This window comes from Drosophila kikkawai, unplaced genomic scaffold, assembly GCF_030179895.1.
Source record: "Drosophila kikkawai strain 14028-0561.14 unplaced genomic scaffold, DkikHiC1v2 scaffold_285, whole genome shotgun sequence".
Lineage (NCBI taxonomy): Eukaryota > Metazoa > Arthropoda > Insecta > Diptera > Drosophilidae > Drosophila > Drosophila kikkawai.
This window is the reverse complement of record NW_027222630.1, coordinates 38,759-60,048: the sequence shown is the minus strand read 5'-3', so window position 1 is coordinate 60,048 and position 21,290 is coordinate 38,759. Positions and strand designations below refer to the sequence as shown.

At 37.0% G+C, this 21,290-nt stretch overlaps 3 long non-coding RNA genes across 3 annotated transcripts; 2 read left to right on the top strand and 1 right to left on the bottom strand.

Moving 5' to 3' along the window:
• Positions 1-2,685: 2,685 nt before the first annotated feature.
• LOC121502537 (uncharacterized) lies at positions 2,686-3,137 on the bottom strand. Its single transcript, XR_005991045.2, has 2 exons — positions 3,097-3,137; positions 2,686-3,033 (listed from the first exon to the last, which is right to left on the bottom strand). It is a non-coding gene; the product is annotated as an uncharacterized lncRNA (long non-coding RNA).
• A 987-nt stretch (positions 3,138-4,124) lies between these two features.
• LOC121502534 (uncharacterized) lies at positions 4,125-4,776 on the top strand. Its single transcript, XR_005991043.2, has 3 exons — positions 4,125-4,229; positions 4,299-4,381; positions 4,446-4,776. It is a non-coding gene; the product is annotated as an uncharacterized lncRNA (long non-coding RNA).
• Positions 4,777-12,337: 7,561 nt separating this feature from the next.
• Positions 12,338-12,988, top strand: LOC121503207 (uncharacterized). The gene is made up of 3 exons (XR_005991333.2): positions 12,338-12,442; positions 12,512-12,594; positions 12,659-12,988. It is a non-coding gene; the product is annotated as an uncharacterized lncRNA (long non-coding RNA).
• Positions 12,989-21,290: the final 8,302 nt, after the last annotated feature.

Below are 21,290 nucleotides of genomic sequence, written 5' to 3'. Positions count from 1 at the left end.
TTATCCGCAGCAAAAACCCCCCCCCCACATCTCCCGCTAGAGCTAGGAATCAATGGGTCCCGCTCAGCTGCTGGTTAAGGGTCGACAAGCCTGAATGTGGTTAACACTCGGAGGTATGATCGAGAACAACGATACCCTGTTTATGTTTTCCCCTTTCAACGGCGAAATTACGTCACATAGATTTTTGGCGCCCAACAGGCAGGTGCGATCAGCCCTTCGATTTACCGTGCAGTCGCTAATGCTAAAAGGCAGGTGCTTAAATGTTTGTTTTATATAGGTACTAACCCCTGATTATTGAAAGTTGTAAATCAAGCTTTAGTAAGTTTTAAATAGACTATTGGAAAGCGATCCATTATTAGCGAGTGCTGATAGGCATCGACCGTAGAAATTTAATTCTGAAAAAGAAAATTCTTTGGAATAAAATAGCTTGCAACCAAATAACATCAACGTATGATCTAACGAGTGACAGAGCTGAAACGAAATCGTTTTTCGCTTTAGCCTTTGTAATTTGCAGAATTTAAATTTAAATTAATTCCTACAATTCTAATACATTTGCATACTCAATTGTAAATTTGTAAACAAAAAGTTCACAACTCCGCTAATAATGCATGTATCCACGGCAGAATTTGTACTTATATTAGTATTTACATGGCTAATACATTTGCATACTCTATTGTAAATTTGTAAACAAAAAGTTCATTACTCAGCTAATAATGCATGTATCCACGGCAGAATTTGTACTTATATTAGTTTTTACACGGCTTATTGTGACGTAATTACGCCGTTGAAAGGGGAAAACATAAACAGGGTATCGTTGTTCTCGATCATACCTCCGAGTGTTAACCACATTCAAGCTTGTCGACCCTTAACCAGCAGCTGAGCGGGACCCATTGATTCCTAGCTCTAGCGGGAGATGTGAGGGGGGGGGGGGGGGGGGTTTGCTGCGGATAAGGATTGTTACGTCAAAGGTTTTTTTATAGAGTCCCTCCTGAATCTACACAATGAGACGATCCTCATACGAAACCAACACACAAAACAATTGTCTCATAATTAGTAAAATATGAAACAAGGCAAAACTAAACTGCGAAAAAAAATTGAGAAACGAGAAAGCACGAATTAGGGTTTGAGCCTGCAGGGGTGGCCTTAGGTGTTGTTCGCCACACCCTATATCTTTACCCTCCCAACCATGGTCCTTCTGTAATCGTTAGCGAAAGACCCCAAAAGTATTTACGTATGCATCAATTTGTTGGTCTCCCGTGCCATAAATAAGAAAACTTAACAATTCATCATCATTATAATAATTTTTAATAATCAAACAAAAATTCCTTTTCGATATTCTTCAGTGTACATCTCTCCAAATTCACAATAACAAACGAAGTCCTAATATAATTATTTTTCTTCATACATGTCTGCTAGGTTTCAATGCCTAATTTATTTATTTAGTATTTATTATTTATTTATTTAGTATTATTATTATTTATTTAGTAAAAAAAAAAATTAAATGATTAAATAAATAATTATCTTAACCATAAGTAAATAAAATAGGCTATGTAATGATAGGGTTTAATCTATCATTACATAGCCTATTTTATTTACTTATGGTTAAGATAATTATTTATTTAATCATTTAATTTTTTTTTTTTTCAGTGTCATTATAATCCTTTTTTGTTTAGTGTAAATCAATGATAATGGTAATGTGGTGCCTAATTATGATGCTAGAAAATATTCTGAAAATATAACTATACCCATTTAATTGTTTTTATTTTTTTGTTGTTTTTTTTTTTTTGTTTTGGGTCTACATAATTTTATTTCTTTATTATTATTCTATTTTTGTTTAGCTTCAACAACCTACATCGCACAATTACAATAAAACAGTTTCTTTTGCTGAAAAAAGAAAATATGTATATGAAAAATAACAAAATAATTAGGTTTTAATTTTCTCAGTGTAGCGCATGTTTTGGCTTTACATTTAAATGCTTTCAATTTACGATGATAACATGAATCAGAATAAAAAAGAGGAATTGAAAAAATAACAAAAATCAATCGATGCTGATAAGCATTAATGCCGGTAATCAGCCTTTACACTGGGCGACATAATTTGTTTTCTGTTTTCACTCACCCACTTTGTTTTTCTCGAAGAAGGCCTTCTTGTCGATGAGGTTTTCGTGTGTATTAGGGGAAAATTAAAAATTAAAAATATAGCCGCATGATCTTAATTTGTTTGTTTGGTTTGTTTTTTTTTTTTTGATTAATATTTAAAATATGTAGAAGTTATTTAAAATTTTTTTTTTTTCAGCTACGTTTTTCATATTTTATATTCATTCTATATATACATATTATTTATTTTATTTTCTGGTGTTTTATTTTTTTGTTTAGTTTAAAAATTTTTTATATTCTTACTGGCAACGAAACTTTTTATTGCACTGTACGATTTTAGTTGGATTTGCTAAGCTCACGCTCTTGTTTTTTTTTCTATCATATTGACTGCTCATATGCATCACCATCACTACCACTGTCATTGTTTTTTTTAACACCTTTTACATGCCTATTTTAAATTTTTATTTCTTATCGGATTTGAGACACTTCATAATTTCATGATTGGGTACTAATGATGATGATTCGATATGGTTTTAACTCTAGTGGTTTTTAATCGAACAAACAAAAAAAATAAGTTTTATGTATGTGTTTTTACACTATTTTGCATGTTTTTTTTTTCTCTGTTTTGAGGTCGGGTTTTTTTCTTAAGATTTTACATTTTAGCTAGTCGTGTATTTTATGAGTTGTTTTAACCCATTTCCTCGTCTTCGTTAACTTTTAATTTGTCACTAGATTTTAAGGGCTTTTAATTTTAAATTTTTTTAATCTGCACTGTGTGTTACACGTTTATTTTTGGGTCACTTTTTGTGGGTTTTTCTGTGCTCCAAGCTGCTGCGAACTCCAAATAAATTTTCCCCAGCAGAGATAACTGCTCCAGCCGCCTTTTTTTGGCCGGCGCTGAATAGCGTAACCAATCTGCTCTGCTGCCTCGTTTAGCTACAGGAATTAAATTAATTAATCTTGTGCAAACGAGCCCAAGAATTGTTTCGAAATATTTACCCAGTGCTTCCTTTTCTTGTATTTTTTCTGCTCAATCGACCTAGCGATTTCTCGCCGTGTAGTCAAAGAAAACAAGCGTGACCTACACGTGCAAAGAAAATTTTATTATATATCGATCGGCTTGGACATTTTTTTATAAAAAATATTTACCTTGCCGACACGGCAATCTTTGGCAGCCGGTAGATTGGCGTTTGTTGATGGCCTTTTTCAACCGATGCCGAAATATCAGTGGGATTAGGGTCCGGAGCACATGTGCATATGCTCGCTCGTATATTTTCCCTGCTGGGTTCGGGACCAACTTCTCAGCTTGACGACTCCAATAGAAAAGATCGAAGCCAGAAGCTGGAGACCCGAAGAACCCTTCACCGATTTGCACTTCGGTATTCACCAGCTGGTGGTTTCAACTGTCATTTTTAAGACGTTGCCAGATAAGGGGTCGATACTAATTATCGCTACTATTCTTAGGCGCGTATCATTTTAATTTAAAAAAATACTAAAAAGTTTTTATATGGGTCCATTACATTATACATTTGCACACTCAATTGTAAATTGTAAACAAAAAGTTCATAACTCAGCTAATAATGTCTGTATCCACTTCAGAATGTGTATTTATAATAGTTTTTACACGGCTAATACATTTGCAATTACAATTGAGTGTAATTTTGAAAACAAAAAGTTTACAACTCAGCTAATAATGCATGTATCCACGGCAGAATTTGTACTTATATTAGTTTTTAGAAGGCTAATACATTTGCATACTGTAATGGACCCATATAAAAACTTTTTAGTATTTTTTTGGAAATTAAAATGATCCGCGCCTAAAAATAGTAGCGATAATTAGTATCGACCTCTTATCTGGCAACGTCTTAAAAATGACAGTTGAAACCACCAGCTGGTGAATACCGAAGTGCAAATCGGTGAAGGGTTCTTTGGGTCTCCAGCTTCTGGCTTCGATCTTTTCTATTGGAGTCGTCAAGCTGAGAAGTTGGTCCCGAACCCAGCAGGGAAAATATACGAGCGAGCATATGCACATGTGCTCCGGACCCTAATCCCACTGCTATTTCGGCATCGGTTGAAAAAGGCCATCAACAAACGCCAATCTACCGGCTGCCAAAGATTGCCGTGTCGGCAAGGTAAATATTTTTTATAAAAAAAATGTCCAAGCCGATCGACATATAATAATATTTTCTTTGCACGTGTAGGTCACGCTTATTTTCTTCGACTACACGGCGAGAAATCGCTAGGTCGATTGAGCAGAAAAAAATACAAGAAAAGGAAGCACTGGGTAAATATTTCTAAAAATATTCCTGGGCTCGTTTGCACAACATTAATTATTTTAATTCCTGTAGATAAACGAGGCAGCAGAGCAGATTGGTTACGCTATTCAGCGCCGGCCAAAAACAGGCGGCTGGAACAGCTATCTCTGCTGGGGAAAATTTATTTGGAGTTCGCAGCAGCTTGGAGCAGAGAAAAACCCACAAAAAGTGACCCAAAAATAAACGTGTGAAACACAGTGCAGATTTAAAAAAATTAAAAATTAAAAACCCTTAAAATCTAGTGACAAATTAAAAGTTAACGAAGACGAGGAAATGGGTTAAAACAACTCATTAAATACACGACTAGTAAAAATGTAAAATCTTAAGAAAAAACCCGACCTCAAAACAGAAAAAAAAAACATGCAGAATAGTGTAAATACATATATATAAATCTTTTTTTTTATTAAATACCAATAGAGTTAAACCCTCTCGAAACATCATCATTATTGCCAAATTATGAAATGAATTATTATTGAAGTGCCCCAAATCGGATAAGAAATAAAATTTAAAATAGGCATGTAAAAGGTGTTAAAATAAAAACCATGACAGTGATGGTGATGGTGATGCATATGAGCAGGCAATATGCTAGGAAAAAAAAAACAAGAGCGTGAGCTTAGCAAATCCAACTAAAATCGTACAGTGCAATAAAAAGTTTCGTTGCCAGTAAGAATACAAAAAACAAATTAAAACGTAACTAAACACAGTAAAATAAAATAAATAATATGTAGCTGTATAATTAATATCAAATATGAAAACGTAACTAAAAAATCATGCGGCTATATTTTTAAATTTTAATTTTCTCCTAATACACTCCAAAACAGCATCGACAAGAAGGCCTTCTTCGAGAACAACAAAGTGGGTGAGTGAAAACAGACAACAACTTATGTCGCCCAGTGTAAAGGCTGATTACCGGCATTAATGCTTATCAGCATCGATTGATTTTTGTTATTTTTCCAATTCCTCTTTTTTATTGTGATTCATGTTATCCTCGTAAATTTAAAGCATTTAAATGTAAAGCCAAAACATGCGCTACACTGAGAAAATTAAAAACTAATTATTTTGTTATTTTGCATATACATATTTTCTTTTTTCAGCAATAAAAACTGTTTTATTGTAATTGTGCGATGTAGGTTGTTGAAGCTAAACAAAAAAATAGAATAACAATAAAGAAAATTATGTAGGCCCAAAAAGAAACAAAAACAAAAAAAAAAAAAAATAAATAAATAAAAACAATTAAATGGACATAGTTATATTTTCATAATTAATAATTTTATAGCATCATAATTAGGCACCACCTTACCATTATCATTGTTTTAAACGAAACAAAATAGAATTAAAAATGACACTGGAAAAAATTTAAATGATTAAATAAATAATTATATTAACATAAGTAAATAAAATAGGCTATGTAATGATAGGGTTTAATAATTAATAAATAAATAAATTAGTCATTGAAATCTAGCAGACATGTATGAAGAAAAATAATTATATTAGGACTTCGTTTATTATTGTTAATTGGAGATATGTACACTGAAAAATATGGAAAAGGAATTTTTGTTTGATTATTAAAAATTATTATAATGATGATGAATTTTTAAGTTTTCTTACTTATGGCATGGGAGACTAACAAACTGATGTATACGTAAATACTTTTGGGGTCTGTCGCTAACGATTACAAGAAGGACCATGGTTGGGAGGGTAAAGATATAGGGTGTGGCGAACAACAGCCAAGGCCACCCCGGCAGGCTCAAACACTAATTCGTGCTTTCTCGTTTCTCAATTTTTTTTCTCGCAGTTTAGTTTTGCCTTGTTTCATATTTTACTAATTATGAGACAATTGTTTTGTGTGTTGGTTTCGAATGAGGATCGTCTCATTGTGTAGATTCAGGAGGGACTCTATAATAAAAACCTTTGACGTAACAATCCTTATCCGCAGCAAAAACCCCCCCCCCACATCTCCCGCTAGAGCTAGGAATCAATGGGTCCCGCTCAGCTGCTGGTTAAGGGTCGACAAGCCTGAATGTGGTTAACACTCGGAGGTATGATCGAGAACAACGATACCCTGTTTATGTTTTCCCCTTTCAACGGCGAAATTACGTCACATAGATTTTTGGCGCCCAACAGGCAGGTGCGATCAGCCCTTCGATTTACCGTGCAGTCGCTAATGCTAAAAGGCAGGTGCTTAAATGTTTGTTTTATATAGGTACTAACCCCTGATTATTGAAAGTTGTAAATCAAGCTTTAGTAAGTTTTAAATAGACTATTGGAAAGCGATCCATTATTAGCGAGTGCTGATAGGCATCGACCGTAGAAATTTAATTCTGAAAAAGAAAATTCTTTGGAATAAAATAGCTTGCAACCAAATAACATCAACGTATGATCTAACGAGTGACAGAGCTGAAACGAAATCGTTTTTCGCTTTAGCCTTTGTAATTTGTGAGAACAGTATCGGGTTGTTACAACAGTCATAATCTGAAAGCTCTTTGTCTTTGATGAGATTTTTATTACCATTATGAAAGTAGTCAAGAAAACTGATTGATTTTGTTATACATCTTTGGAAATCGAGTTTTTGAGTATTCGGAAATTTTCGACCGAGATTACAGGTAGCTTGCTATCAGAATAATTAACAACTTGAGTAAAGTAAGAGAAAGTCTTGATCCAATGTGTTCTATTGTGTGATCATTGTTGGAAAACGAACTAGAGGTAAGCTACTGGAATACAATATAAATGCATATGTGTTTTATTGTCCGTAGAAAACTTTACAGTAAAGTAGATAATGGAGGTCATGCACAAGAATTACATTTACTAATTGCAATAGCCAAATTTAAATAAATTCATAAAGCACAGAATTAGTAGAAAGCCCAGAAGTATGCATCTTTTGTTTATGTCTCCCTGAAAACGCCATAAGAAAAAAAAATTGTTAAGTATGCCACTTGGACACAGCTTTGAGTCAGGAAAAACTCAGCATCAAGCAGATTCGGCAGCAAATATCTGTCTTATTTGCGAAGAAATTATGCTAAACACACAACCTTGTGTTATAACGCATTGTAATCACATTTTTCATAAGCAATGTTTGGAAACACATGTACCAGTACATAAAGAGTGTCCTTGCTGCTTAAAAGCAGTACAGCCAAAAGATTGGAAAGTAGTTGTAGGTAGCCATAGGAAACCGAGGTTCTGGTCAGAGTTCATGACCAGTCAAATTTATCAAATTCAGAAAACCAACATCCACCAGGAAGTACGCCTACGAATCAAGGAGTTAGGGCAAGATCAGATCAAGTCGCCAACGCACCAGTTAGACGAGGTCGCCCTCCAAGGCAAAGAAGACAGAATAATCCGCCAGTAGCCAATAGTGTACCGTGAGCGGAGATAGAATCTATCGTTCGAGAAACAGTGACTCGGGTTTTGTCATCTATGTCAGGAAGTGGGAGCCTAGCACCGCCACCCGGACAAGTAGCTGAACATGCTAGCCCAGGTACACTTCGAAGTTATAGGTCCGCAAATGGTATGCATATGCATACTCTTGGTCCACATAAAATCGCAGATGTTCTTCAGAAATGGGGAGTAAGGTTTGATGGAACAGTAGAGGGATTATCGGTAGAGGAATTTCTATACCGAGTGAAGATTTTGACAGTTGAACATTTTGACGGTGATCTAGAAATTATCAGCAGAAATATTCATCATCTTTTAATTGGTAAAGCTAGTAGTTGGTTCTGGAGATACCATAAAAGGGTTCAAACATTCAACTGGAGAGAATTTTGCGCTGCTTTTCGAGAACAATATCGTGAGAGCAGAACAGCAACAGAGTTACGTGAACAAATTCGCTCCCGGAAGCAAAAGCCAGCAGAGTCGTTCGATACGTTTTATGAGAGTGTTTGTAAGCTCATGGATAGACTATCAGTGAGTTTTGCAGAAGACGAGCTAGTAGAGATGATACAAGGAAATCTATTGATCGACATGAATGAGAGATTGTTATTTGAAAACATTTCATCTATTTCCGAGTTACGAAGGTTGGTTCATAAGCAGGCCGAGTGCGGCCACCACAAACTAAGCCCGGACCATATCGCGTATACGCGGTGGAGGACAACCAACTCAGTGAGACTCAGGAATGTGAGGATGATAACGAAATTGCAGCAATTCAACGCACAACTCCTTTGTTGTGTTGGAACTGTGAGGCTCCCGGTCACATATGGGAAAATTGCTTGGCCGAGAGACGTATTTTTTGTTATGGTTGCGGAGCCCCGCAAATATATACACCCAATTGCCAAAACTGCAAGCGAAAGGCGGAAAACCGGCAAGGGGGGGCATCCAATCCAGGAAGGGTGTCCCAGAAGTAGAAGATAGCTCAAGAACAGATGTTGAAAAGCTTCGCATCTTAGAAAATAAGTTAGATCAAAAGTCGAATCCTGAAGTTAATATATTATTTAAGCCCTATCATGAGAGGTTAAGAAACTATTATCTAGTAAGAGAACGAATTTTTGCTGGACTCGTGAAAAAGAGTAGACGGAATACCCTCAGGATGCGAAAGTACTATCGTTCGTTAAAAAAGAAGAAAACTATGATTGTGTCAACTGTGTTTCAAAACAACATTGATCGTCGTAGTTATGCCAGCGTAGCATTCTTGGATTTTTCTGAACTAGGTTTGCTTGATACAGGGACCAACATAAGTTGTATTGGTTCATCCCTAGCGCTTACGGACTTTTCAAAGTATCCCAATTTTAAGGCAATTTTGTCTCAAGTCCAAACCGCTGACGCCAAGTCTCACCAAGTTCTAGGAAGTCTCAAAGTAAAAATGCAGTATCAAAATAAAGAGAAAGAGGTAGAACTATTCATAATCACGTCTATAGCCCAGAGGTTAATATTAGGTATAGATTTCTGGCGAGCTTTTTAATTAGCTCCTGGGATCATTAGTTCTATATTGAATGAGGAAATAGAAGTAAGTGAAGAGGAGGAAAAATACCCATTAACAGTAAAAGAAAAACAGCAACTTGAGGCTGTTAAAGAGTTATTTCCGAATTTTGAAAAACAAGGATTAGGTCGCACTGTCCTGATTAAGCATAGTATCGACATAGGAGAAAACAAGCCTGTGAAACAGCGTTATTATCCGGTGAGCCCAGCTGTCGAAAAGCTTATGTATACGGAAATTGACCGCATGCTTAGCCTCGGAGTGATCGAACCTTCGCAAAGTGCGTGGAGTTCTCCAATGCGGCTGGTGGTAAAGCCAAACAAAGTTCGTTTATGCCTTGACGCACGGAAACTGAACGATGCTACTAAAAAAGATGCTTACCCACTGCAAAGCATCGAAGGCATATTTGCTCGTTTGCCAAAAGCAAATATGATTTCGAAACTGGATCTTAAAGATGCCTACTGGCAAATCGAGTTGACAGAGGAAGCGAAACCATTGACTGCATTTACAGTTCCAGGTCGAGCATTATATCAGTTTACGGTCATGCCTTTTGGCTTATGTAATGCTCCCTCGACGATGTCCCGGCTAATGGATGACTTAATTCCGCCAGATTTACGTCATTGCGTTTTCGGATATCTCGACGACCTATGCATTGTCTCAGAAGATTTTGCGTCACATTTAGCAGTTCTAGTGCGTATTGCAGATCAATTCAAAAAAGCTAACCTAACTCTAAACATAAAGAAAAGTCACTTTTCTGTTACTAAGGTGAATTATCTAGGGTATGTGATCGGAAGTGGTGGAATAGCCACTGATCCGGAAAAAATATCCTGTGTAATTAACTGGCCAACACCGAAAAATTTGAAAAAAGTGAGACGTTTTCTGGGTGTATGCGGTTGGTACAGGCGATTTATAAAAGACTTTGCAGAAATCACCTGTCCTATTACAGAAGTCTTAAAAACAAGAAAATGTTTTAAGTGGTCTCCGGAAGCCCAGGACGCCATGGAGAAATTGAAACAGTTGCTAACGTCAGCGCCTGTGTTACAAAATGCGGATTTTTCCCGTAAATTTTTTGTACACTGTGATGCTAGTGATTACGGCATTGGTGCTGTGTTGGTACAAGTATCTGATAGCGGAGAGGGAAGACCATTGGCATTTATGTCCCAAAAACTCTCGAAATCGCAAAGAAACTATAGTGTAACGGAACGCGAATGTCTGGCAGTGATATTAGCGATCGAAAAATTCCGGTGCTATTTAGAATTACAGCCATTTGAAGTAGTGACAGATCACTCAAGCCTTCTCTGGCTTATGCGACAGCAGAATGTATCTGGCAGATTAGCCCGTTGGATTTTTAGATTGCAAGCTTTTAAATTCACTATTTCACATCGTAAAGGGAAAGATCATATTGCTCCAGATGCGTTATCTCGCATTTGTGACCCAGAAATCGATAGTGTGGAATGGATAGGTCCCGAAATTGATTTAGAATCGTCATCCTTCCTAGACCCTGATTACATCCAGCTCAAGGAAACAATAGAAGCAAATAGAGAAAAGTTCCCGGATCTGCGAACGGCAGACCGATTTGTGTACATTCGCACCGAACACCCCTCCGGAAATGCAGCCCAGGACTCGGACTGTTGGAAGTTGTGGGTGCCGGAGGCAATACGAGTAGAGGCGATCCGCCAAGCGCATGACTGCGTTATATCTGCGCACGGGGGAATGCAGAAAACAATTGAACGTTTGCGAAGACACTTGTTTTGGCCAGGTTTGTCCAAACAAGTTCGAGAATACGTTCGCGAGTGCGATGTTTGCAAAGAGACTAAAGCCCCGAACACAACATTACGGCCTCCCATGGGTCAACAAAGTGTTTCGTGCAGGCCGTTTCAAAAACTGTATGTTGACATATTAGGTCCTTACCCGCGAAGCAAGAAAGGTCACATAGGGTTACTTATTGTCCTTGATCACTTCAGTCGTTACCATTGGTTGTGTCCACTAAAAAAATTTACATCTTCCGCGATAATAGATTTTCTGCGAAATCGAATTTTTGCTGAATTTGGAACACCCGAGATCCTCGTAAGCGACAATGGATCTCAATTCAAGTCTAATGAGTTTGAAGCCTTTTTAACTAAGTTTGGAATCAAGCATACGCTTACCGCGTTATATTCTCCTCAGAGCAACGCGGCGGAGAGGGTAAATCGCTCCTTATTGGCTGCGATACGATCCTATCTGCGAGCAGATCAAACCGAATGGGATTCTAATTTAACTAGCATTTCCTCGGCATTGCGATCCTCGCTGCACCAAGCCCTTGGCTGTTCACCTTACAAGGCTTTGTTTGGTTTCAATATGGTAAATCATGGAAGTGATTATAAGTTGTTGAGAAAGCTATCTCTCTTGGAAGAATCTCCGCTTTTGAATTGTCAGGATAAACTTCATTGGTTACGAGAGGAGATTAAGCAAAATAGCCGCACGGCTTATGAGCGTAATGCGACGCAATACAACTTGCGATCCAGGCCAGTCTCGTACAAAGAAGGCCAAGAGGTGTTTAAACGCAACTTTTACCTGAGTAATTTCTCTAAGAATTTCAATAAGAAATTAGGGCCGCAGTTTTCAAAATGTCGAGTGAAGAAAAAAGTAGGAACAGCTTATTACTTGCTCGAAACATTACAAGGCAAAGAAATCGGTACATATCACGCCAAGGATCTTCGAAGCTAATTCCAGCTAATCGTGCCTCGGAGCCTCGTTAGATTATCTGGTGGTGTAATGGACCCATATAAAAACTTTTTAGTATTTTTTTTTAAATTAAAATGATCCGCGCCTAAAAATAGTAGCGATAATTAGTATCGACCTCTTATCTGGCAACGTCTTAAAAATGACAGTTGAAACCACCAGCTGGTGAATACCGAAGTGCAAATCGGTGAAGGGTTCTTTGGGTCTCCAGCTTCTGGCTTCGATCTTTTCTATTGGAGTCGTCAAGCTGAGAAGTTGGTCCCGAACCCAGCAGGGAAAATATACGAGCGAGCATATGCACATGTGCTCCGGACCCTAATCCCACTGCTATTTCGGCATCGGTTGAAAAAGGCCATCAACAAACGCCAATCTACCGGCTGCCAAAGATTGCCGTGTCGGCAAGGTAAATATTTTTTATAAAAAAAATGTCCAAGCCGATCGACATATAATAATATTTTCTTTGCACGTGTAGGTCACGCTTATTTTCTTCGACTACACGGCGAGAAATCGCTAGGTCGATTGAGCAGAAAAAAATACAAGAAAAGGAAGCACTGGGTAAATATTTCTAAAAATATTCCTGGGCTCGTTTGCACAACATTAATTATTTTAATTCCTGTAGATAAACGAGGCAGCAGAGCAGATTGGTTACGCTATTCAGCGCCGGCCAAAAACAGGCGGCTGGAACAGCTATCTCTGCTGGGGAAAATTTATTTGGAGTTCGCAGCAGCTTGGAGCAGAGAAAAACCCACAAAAAGTGACCCAAAAATAAACGTGTGAAACACAGTGCAGATTTAAAAAAATTAAAAATTAAAAACCCTTAAAATCTAGTGACAAATTAAAAGTTAACGAAGACGAGGAAATGGGTTAAAACAACTCATTAAATACACGACTAGTAAAAATGTAAAATCTTAAGAAAAAACCCGACCTCAAAACAGAAAAAAAAAACATGCAGAATAGTGTAAATACATATATATAAATCTTTTTTTTTATTAAATACCAATAGAGTTAAACCCTCTCGAAACATCATCATTATTGCCAAATTATGAAATGAATTATTATTGAAGTGCCCCAAATCGGATAAGAAATAAAATTTAAAATAGGCATGTAAAAGGTGTTAAAATAAAAACCATGACAGTGATGGTGATGGTGATGCATATGAGCAGGCAATATGCTAGGAAAAAAAAAACAAGAGCGTGAGCTTAGCAAATCCAACTAAAATCGTACAGTGCAATAAAAAGTTTCGTTGCCAGTAAGAATACAAAAAACAAATTAAAACGTAACTAAACACAGTAAAATAAAATAAATAATATGTAGCTGTATAATTAATATCAAATATGAAAACGTAACTAAAAAATCATGCGGCTATATTTTTAAATTTTAATTTTCTCCTAATACACTCCAAAACAGCATCGACAAGAAGGCCTTCTTCGAGAACAACAAAGTGGGTGAGTGAAAACAGACAACAACTTATGTCGCCCAGTGTAAAGGCTGATTACCGGCATTAATGCTTATCAGCATCGATTGATTTTTGTTATTTTTCCAATTCCTCTTTTTTATTGTGATTCATGTTATCCTCGTAAATTTAAAGCATTTAAATGTAAAGCCAAAACATGCGCTACACTGAGAAAATTAAAAACTAATTATTTTGTTATTTTGCATATACATATTTTCTTTTTTCAGCAATAAAAACTGTTTTATTGTAATTGTGCGATGTAGGTTGTTGAAGCTAAACAAAAAAATAGAATAACAATAAAGAAAATTATGTAGGCCCAAAAAGAAACAAAAACAAAAAAAAAAAAAAAAAAAAATAAAAACAATTAAATGGACATAGTTATATTTTCATAATTAATAATTTTATAGCATCATAATTAGGCACCACCTTACCATTATCATTGTTTTAAACGAAACAAAATAGAATTAAAAATGACACTGGAAAAAATTTAAATGATTAAATAAATAATTATATTAACATAAGTAAATAAAATAGGCTATGTAATGATAGGGTTTAATAATTAATAAATAAATAAATTAGTCATTGAAATCTAGCAGACATGTATGAAGAAAAATAATTATATTAGGACTTCGTTTATTATTGTTAATTGGAGATATGTACACTGAAAAATATGGAAAAGGAATTTTTGTTTGATTATTAAAAATTATTATAATGATGATGAATTTTTAAGTTTTCTTACTTATGGCATGGGAGACTAACAAACTGATGTATACGTAAATACTTTTGGGGTCTGTCGCTAACGATTACAAGAAGGACCATGGTTGGGAGGGTAAAGATATAGGGTGTGGCGAACAACAGCCAAGGCCACCCCGGCAGGCTCAAACACTAATTCGTGCTTTCTCGTTTCTCAATTTTTTTTCTCGCAGTTTAGTTTTGCCTTGTTTCATATTTTACTAATTATGAGACAATTGTTTTGTGTGTTGGTTTCGAATGAGGATCGTCTCATAGTGTAGATTCAGGAGGGACTCTATAATAAAACCTTTGACGTAACAATCCTTATCCGCAGCAAAAACCCCCCCACATCTCCCGCTAGAGCTAGGAATCAATGGGTCCCGCTCAGCTGATGGTTAAGGGTCGACAAGCCTGAATGTGGTTAACACTCGGAGGTATGATCGAGAACAACGATACCCTGTTTATGTTTTCCCCTTTCAACGGCGAAATTACGTCACAATACTCAATTGTAAATTTGTAAACAAAAAGTTCACAACTCAGCTAATAATGCCTGAATCCACTTCAGAATTTATATTTATATTAGTTTTTACACGTCTAATACATTTGCATACTCAGCTAATAATGTCTGTATCCACTTCAGAATTTGTATTTATATTAGTTTTTACACGACTAATACATTTGCATACTCAATTGTAAATTTGTAAACAAAAAGTTCACAGCTCAGATAATAATGCATATATCCACGGCAGAATTTATATAAATTAATTCTTACAATTCTAATACATTTGCATACTCAATTGTAAATTTGTAAACAAAAAGTTCACAACTCAGCTAATAAGGCATGTATCCACGGCATAATTTGTTCTTATATTAGTTTTTACACGGCTTATACATTTTCATACTCAATTGTAAATTTGTAAACAAAAAGTTCACAACTCAGCTCATAATGCCTGAATCCACTTCAGAATTCATATTTATATTAGTTTTTACACGTCTAATACATTTGCATACCTAATTGTAAATTTGTAAACAAAAAGTTCACAACTCCGCTAATAATGCATGTATCCACGGCAGAATTTGTACTTAGATTAGTTTTTAGAAGGCTAATACATTTGCTAACTCAATTGTAAATTTGTAAACAAAAAGTTCACAACTCAGCTAATAATGCATGAATCCACGGCAGAATTTGTACTTATATTAGTTTTTATACGGCTTATACATTTGCATACTCAATTGTAAATTTGTAAACAAAAAGTTCACAACTCAGCTAATAATGCATATATCAACTTTAGAATTTATATTATAATGATTTAACTTCTGGTACGGCTGTAAAGTGTCTTCGGGTTCAGCCTCGGCTGGAAAGGGAATCGGGTTTTCGTGCACTATACTGCGCTCTGCGCTCAGCTCGCCGGTATTGGGGTCGGGGTCCTTCCTATCCCTATAACTTCCTTGTGCTCACCAGTCATATATAAAAAGATAAGTGCACTTAACTGAAACTACGTTACAATGAATAAAAACAAACAAGAGAATTGCATCAGATGGTATCCCCAAACGGTGTAAACGATGACAGTGAACTTGGTGAATGTTGTCCTTTGGGAGTGATCGAGAAGTTATGATCACTCGTTCCTCTATACCCTCCCTACCTTTGGAAATGTGTGGAACATTGTTTACATTCCCCCCTAAAATAATGAAATTAACGCATTACTCTTGATATTTCAACGGCATTATGTACTAGGACAGTTCTTATTTATTTACAAAATCATATCAACTTATTCCTATCAATATATTTCAAACAAAATAACTAAAGTCTCCATATCGATCGAATCTCAATCTTAAATCATCATTTTTAAACTAATAAGCTCTCCTTAAACGCGAAAGTCTCTTAATTTCTACATTTGATTACGAATTAGGGTTTTATATCTCTATATTTAATCGCTAGCAACAATCCATATCGATCATCTTATTTAGAAATACGAATCAAACGATCCCTCTCTAAATATACTGTAGATACCAAATTATTAACCAAATACCATTATGATTTGTTACCTCATTGTTGTCGCCGAGAAGCTCGTTGGGCCCAATGAACCGCTACATGGCTGTAAGTCAATGGTTAGTTATATCATGGATAATTATATATATAAATGTCAGTGTAGTTGCGAAGAAGATATCAATAACGTATTTTAAATTAAAATATAGGTTAAGAAAGGGTATTTGCAGGCATATCTAGAACCAGGTTCGCCTCATATCTATAGTCGATCGTATTTAAACAAAACTAGAACTAAATTTTTAACGCTTCATTTCAAGATTTTTCTTTTCAATTAACTTTCAATTATTGTTCAATTATTCAGTTTCAATTATCATCAATAATTCTTCATTTCAATTTCAATTTCTATTCGACAAGATCGTGTTCAATTAATTCTAAGTTCAATCGAACTTCTTTCAACTTCAATTCTCGTTCAATTCGCTCGGTGCCTTTTCGACTTAAAACTACGTTGAATAGATATATATAGGTGGATAACTACATGGCTACGTCTTCATTTAATAATGCTCAAACTAATGTTAATAAAAATACAAATCTAATTGAACGTTGGTTCTTATGCAACTCCAGCCATCAGCAGCAGCGGCATCGGGTGTTTCGGTTCTCTTTCTGTTTCTTTCACGTTCTCGTTCTGAGGCACCCTATATCCGCGACATATGTAGCTGTACTCACGCCGATTGTCGTAGGTCAGTTTTCTTTTCTTCTATTACCCAGCGTGTTCTTCCTTCTCTGTGTGTTTCTCTTCTCGTTTGCTATACACGTCTGTGCGCCGGTACACTGAAGAAAACTCGTGGCGAACTACAGTTAGCGGTCCCAATCGCATTGCCCATGCATACGTTTATGCATATGTATGCACGTAGCAAAAATGCCTATGCCGCGTGTGTGTGTGTATGTAGGTGTACACCGCGTGGCGTGGCTGTACGTAGGCAAACGAAGGGAACCAATAGTACCTTGAATTTGGGTAAAAACTAGAGGTCAGTTGCTGCCTAAACAAGCACTTTTCTGGGTTTTATTTACCTTGTTCTGAATTTTGCTCAATTTATTATATTTTCTCCGACGATCCCAGAGCTGCGGTTTTCGCACTCTCTCGCTCCTTCGACGCACTCTCAACACACACAGCCACTGACCTATCTCAATCCTCGCATTCGATTAATTTTGCTTGTAGAATACACTTTTGTTGGTCTGAGAAGGTTTTATAATTGTTTAAACACGGCACGTGGGTTTTTAATTCACGTTTTCACTGGATTTAGAGCAATTACGTCTGTCGTCTCGAAGTGGAAAAATTTGAATGATCGCGTGGTCGCTGAAACTTTTGCCAAGGCGCAAGTCGAGCGAGCTTTAACGGGACCTTTCCAGGCAAAGAATGCGACGACTGAGGTGCGAAAGTGACCACTAGATTGCGTAGCGTCTCCTTCTGAAAGCTTGTACGAGCTTTTTATTAACCCCAGTATGCCGAACAGTGGTTTTGTTTGTGTTCGAACAGAATTTAATAATTTGTATTAATGTTAACTTCTGTTCTCTTTCGGGTACACTGGCCACTACAACCACAGATTATGTTCCCGAGTTTCGACAGGAATCGTAATCTGAAAAAGGATAGTGTACTACCTGGTTTGTATATCTTTGGCGTGATATACGCCTATTTTCTTTCCATTTTCACCAAATAATTCATAATATGCTGGACTCAGTTTTCTGGCTATGGTTGCTGGTACGAACACGTTAGCAAGTTTGTGGCTAAATTGTTTGCTGGCGTTGCTTTGCGAAAAGTTTCGAACGAAGACCTTGTCTCCAACTTGAAATTGGATATTTCTGCTTCTCAAGTTGTAAATTTTTGCATTGGCTTCGTGTGATTTGGCCGTGTTCAGCTGTGCTGTATATCTTGCCATTTGTAATGCATTGGGGTACATTATGCGAACATCGTCTGAAATCAAATTAAGTTTTCTGAGCAGTTCGTAGTCCTTGCCATTCAAAATCATGTTTTGACCAAACGTCAGAAAATACGGTGAATATCCTGTCGTGGTGTGCAAACTAGATCGAAGAGCACCATTTATCTCATTCAAATTCTGATCCCAGGTTGTGTGATCTTTACCCACGTAAGCTCGAATCGCCGCCAAAATCGAACGATTTAATCTCTCGCTTGCGTTGATTTGAGGAGAATAAACAGCCGTGCATATATGCTTAATTGAATATCGGGTTAGAAATGATTCGAAAAATCCTGAACGAAATTGCGATCCATTGTCAGTTAATATCGACTCTGGAACTCCGAAAGTAAACAAAATTGAATTCTCCAGGTATTCACAAATCTTTTCCGATGTAAATCTTTTCAACGGACAGAGGAAATAAAATTTAGTAAATTGATCCACTATGATCAACAATCCTATGTTGCCTGCTTTCGAACGCGGGTATGGACCTAACAGATCCATATACAGTCGTTGGAATGGTCTCTCTGTTTGCCTAGGTTTTCCCATCGGAGGACGAAGTACTATGTTCGGACTCTTGGTTTGTTTACAAGTCGAACAAGCTTGTACATACTCTCGAATTTGTATAAGCATTTTTGGCCAAAACAGATACCTTTTAAGCTTTTCTATCATTTTTCCTATGCCACAATGTGAAGCGGTTGGAGGATTATGAGCTCGTTGAAGGATACTTTGGGTTAACTTTGAAGGTACCCATAGTTTCCACAAACTATCGTCAGCCTCAGTTTCGTTAGTAACGGCTTCCGTTCTTTTGTAAACATATCCGTCTGTCACTTTAAGATCAGGAAATTTTTCTTGATTCGCACGAATGCGATCAATCAAATCTAGATATTCAAACGAACAAAACTCTTCCGATTCCAAATCGATAATCGGACCTAGTTCTTCGAATTCCTCTACTGACTCGTTCTGTCTTGAAAGCGTGTCAGCAATAACATTCTGAGAGCCCTTTCGATGCTCTATGCGGAAATCAAAACCTTGTAATTGGATAGCCCATCGGGCAAGTCTTCCTGACAAATCTTTTTGTCTCATGAGCCACTGAAGTGCGGCATGATCCGTAATTACCAAAAAGTCTTGACCCTCGATGTACGCGCGAAACTTTTTGATTCCCTTTATAACAGCCAAACACTCTAGTTCTGTAACGGAATAATTCCTTTGTGCTTTGGATAACTTGCATGACATGTATCCAATTGGCATTTCGAATCCTTCCTCATTTCGCTGTGCGAGAACGCAACCCAAGCCGAATGAACTAGCATCACACAACAAAACGAATGGCTTCGAGAAATTTGGTGTTACCAAGATGGGAGCGGTTGTCAATCTCCGTTTCAATTCCTCAAAGGCGGTTTTAGCATCGTTATCCCAAACTAAAGAAGTCTTATTCTTCTTAATCATCTCCGTCAGAGGATAACTAACCGTTGCATAATTATCTACAAATCTCCTATACCAACCGGATAAGCCTAAGAATCGACGTAGTTGTTTCACTGTTGTTGGGAGCGGAAACTCATTGATAGCCTGAATCTTAGACGGATCGGTCTTGATCTGTCCGTCAGAAATCAAAAATCCAAGATATTTAATTTCTCTCATGCAGAACTTAGATTTTCCTACATTAATTGTGATATTGGCCTTCCTTAAACAGAGTGCTATTTCTTGCAGGAGAACCAAGTGCGAATCAAAATCGTCTGATAAGACTAATAAGTCATCGAGATATACAAAAACTCGGTTGCGAAGATGGGGTGGTATGACATGATCCATTAAACGGCATAAGGTCTGCGGTGCGTTAGTAAGTCCGAATGGCATGACCTTATATTGGTAAAGAGGACGGTTAGGAACAGTAAACGCTGTATACTGACGCGACTTCTCATCTAATGTTATTTGCCAAAAAGCATGTTTCATGTCAAGACCAGTTATAAACCGTGCAGGAGGTAACCGACTCAGGATACCGTCAATTTGAGGTAATGGGTACGCATCCTTCCTGGTATGTTTATTAACTTCGCGGGAATCCAAACATAATCGGACCTTACTTCCCTTTTGAACAATAACACAATTACTGCTCCAAGGACTACTAGAAGGTTCTATTATATCAAGAGCTAACATGTTATCAATCTCGGCGAACATAACTTTCTCCCATGCAGGTGAGATCGGCCAGTGCCTTTGCTTAACTGCTTTAGCGTCACCGACGTCAATCGAGTGAGAAATGAGATTAGTTCGCCCCAAGCCTTCTCTTTCATAAGAGGGAAAAATATCAATTTTTCAACTTACATAGGTCACTACTGGAAAGTTTGTGTAATTTTGGTGATTCTAAATCTTCCTCGGTAGGTCCAACGTCTAGTTCAGCAATGCTTTCCTCAAGCTTCTCTGCTAGTTTGAATTTCCTAAAGAAATCTATTCCCAGATAAACTTCTTGATTCAAGTCGGGTATAATGAAAAAGTCTATGTTTTCGGTAATATTCCGATATGTCAGGGTACATGTTAAGATTCCTTTTACAGGACAAAGGTTGCCGCTTGCGGTTTTAACTTTCCCTGAACACTTACGAGTTTGTGGGTGGCTCAAGAGTGTTCTAGCTGCATCATGACCTACACAACTAACAGTGGCTCCTGAGTCTAACAAAGCATTGTACACATTGTCATTGATGAGAACGGAAGTGTAAAGCCGATCATCTCCCTTCCCCTGTACTGACGAAATCAATAGCCTACGAGTAGAAACTATATTCTTCCAAAATTTCCTCAGGCGAAGAGTAGATCTTCTGGGCTTAACAGCTTTAAACATCGTGCTTAAATCTCCGAATATTCTATTTCTAATTTTCATATAACTTGACATCCTTTCATGAAAAGGTACAAACGAAGTTTTGACGTCTTTGGATTCGGGATGAAGTGTCTTAGTCTGGTGGTTCTGTTTGTCTGATTGGTGTTCGGATGTGCCTACTGTGGACTGCTCGACACATCCTTGGATCGGTTTTCCGAAGGATTACATTTCGAGCAATTCGGCTTATATGTATTTTTGGTGCCACACCCATAGCAAAATATGGTCTTAATGTCCAAGCAGTCGTCCCAACGGTGA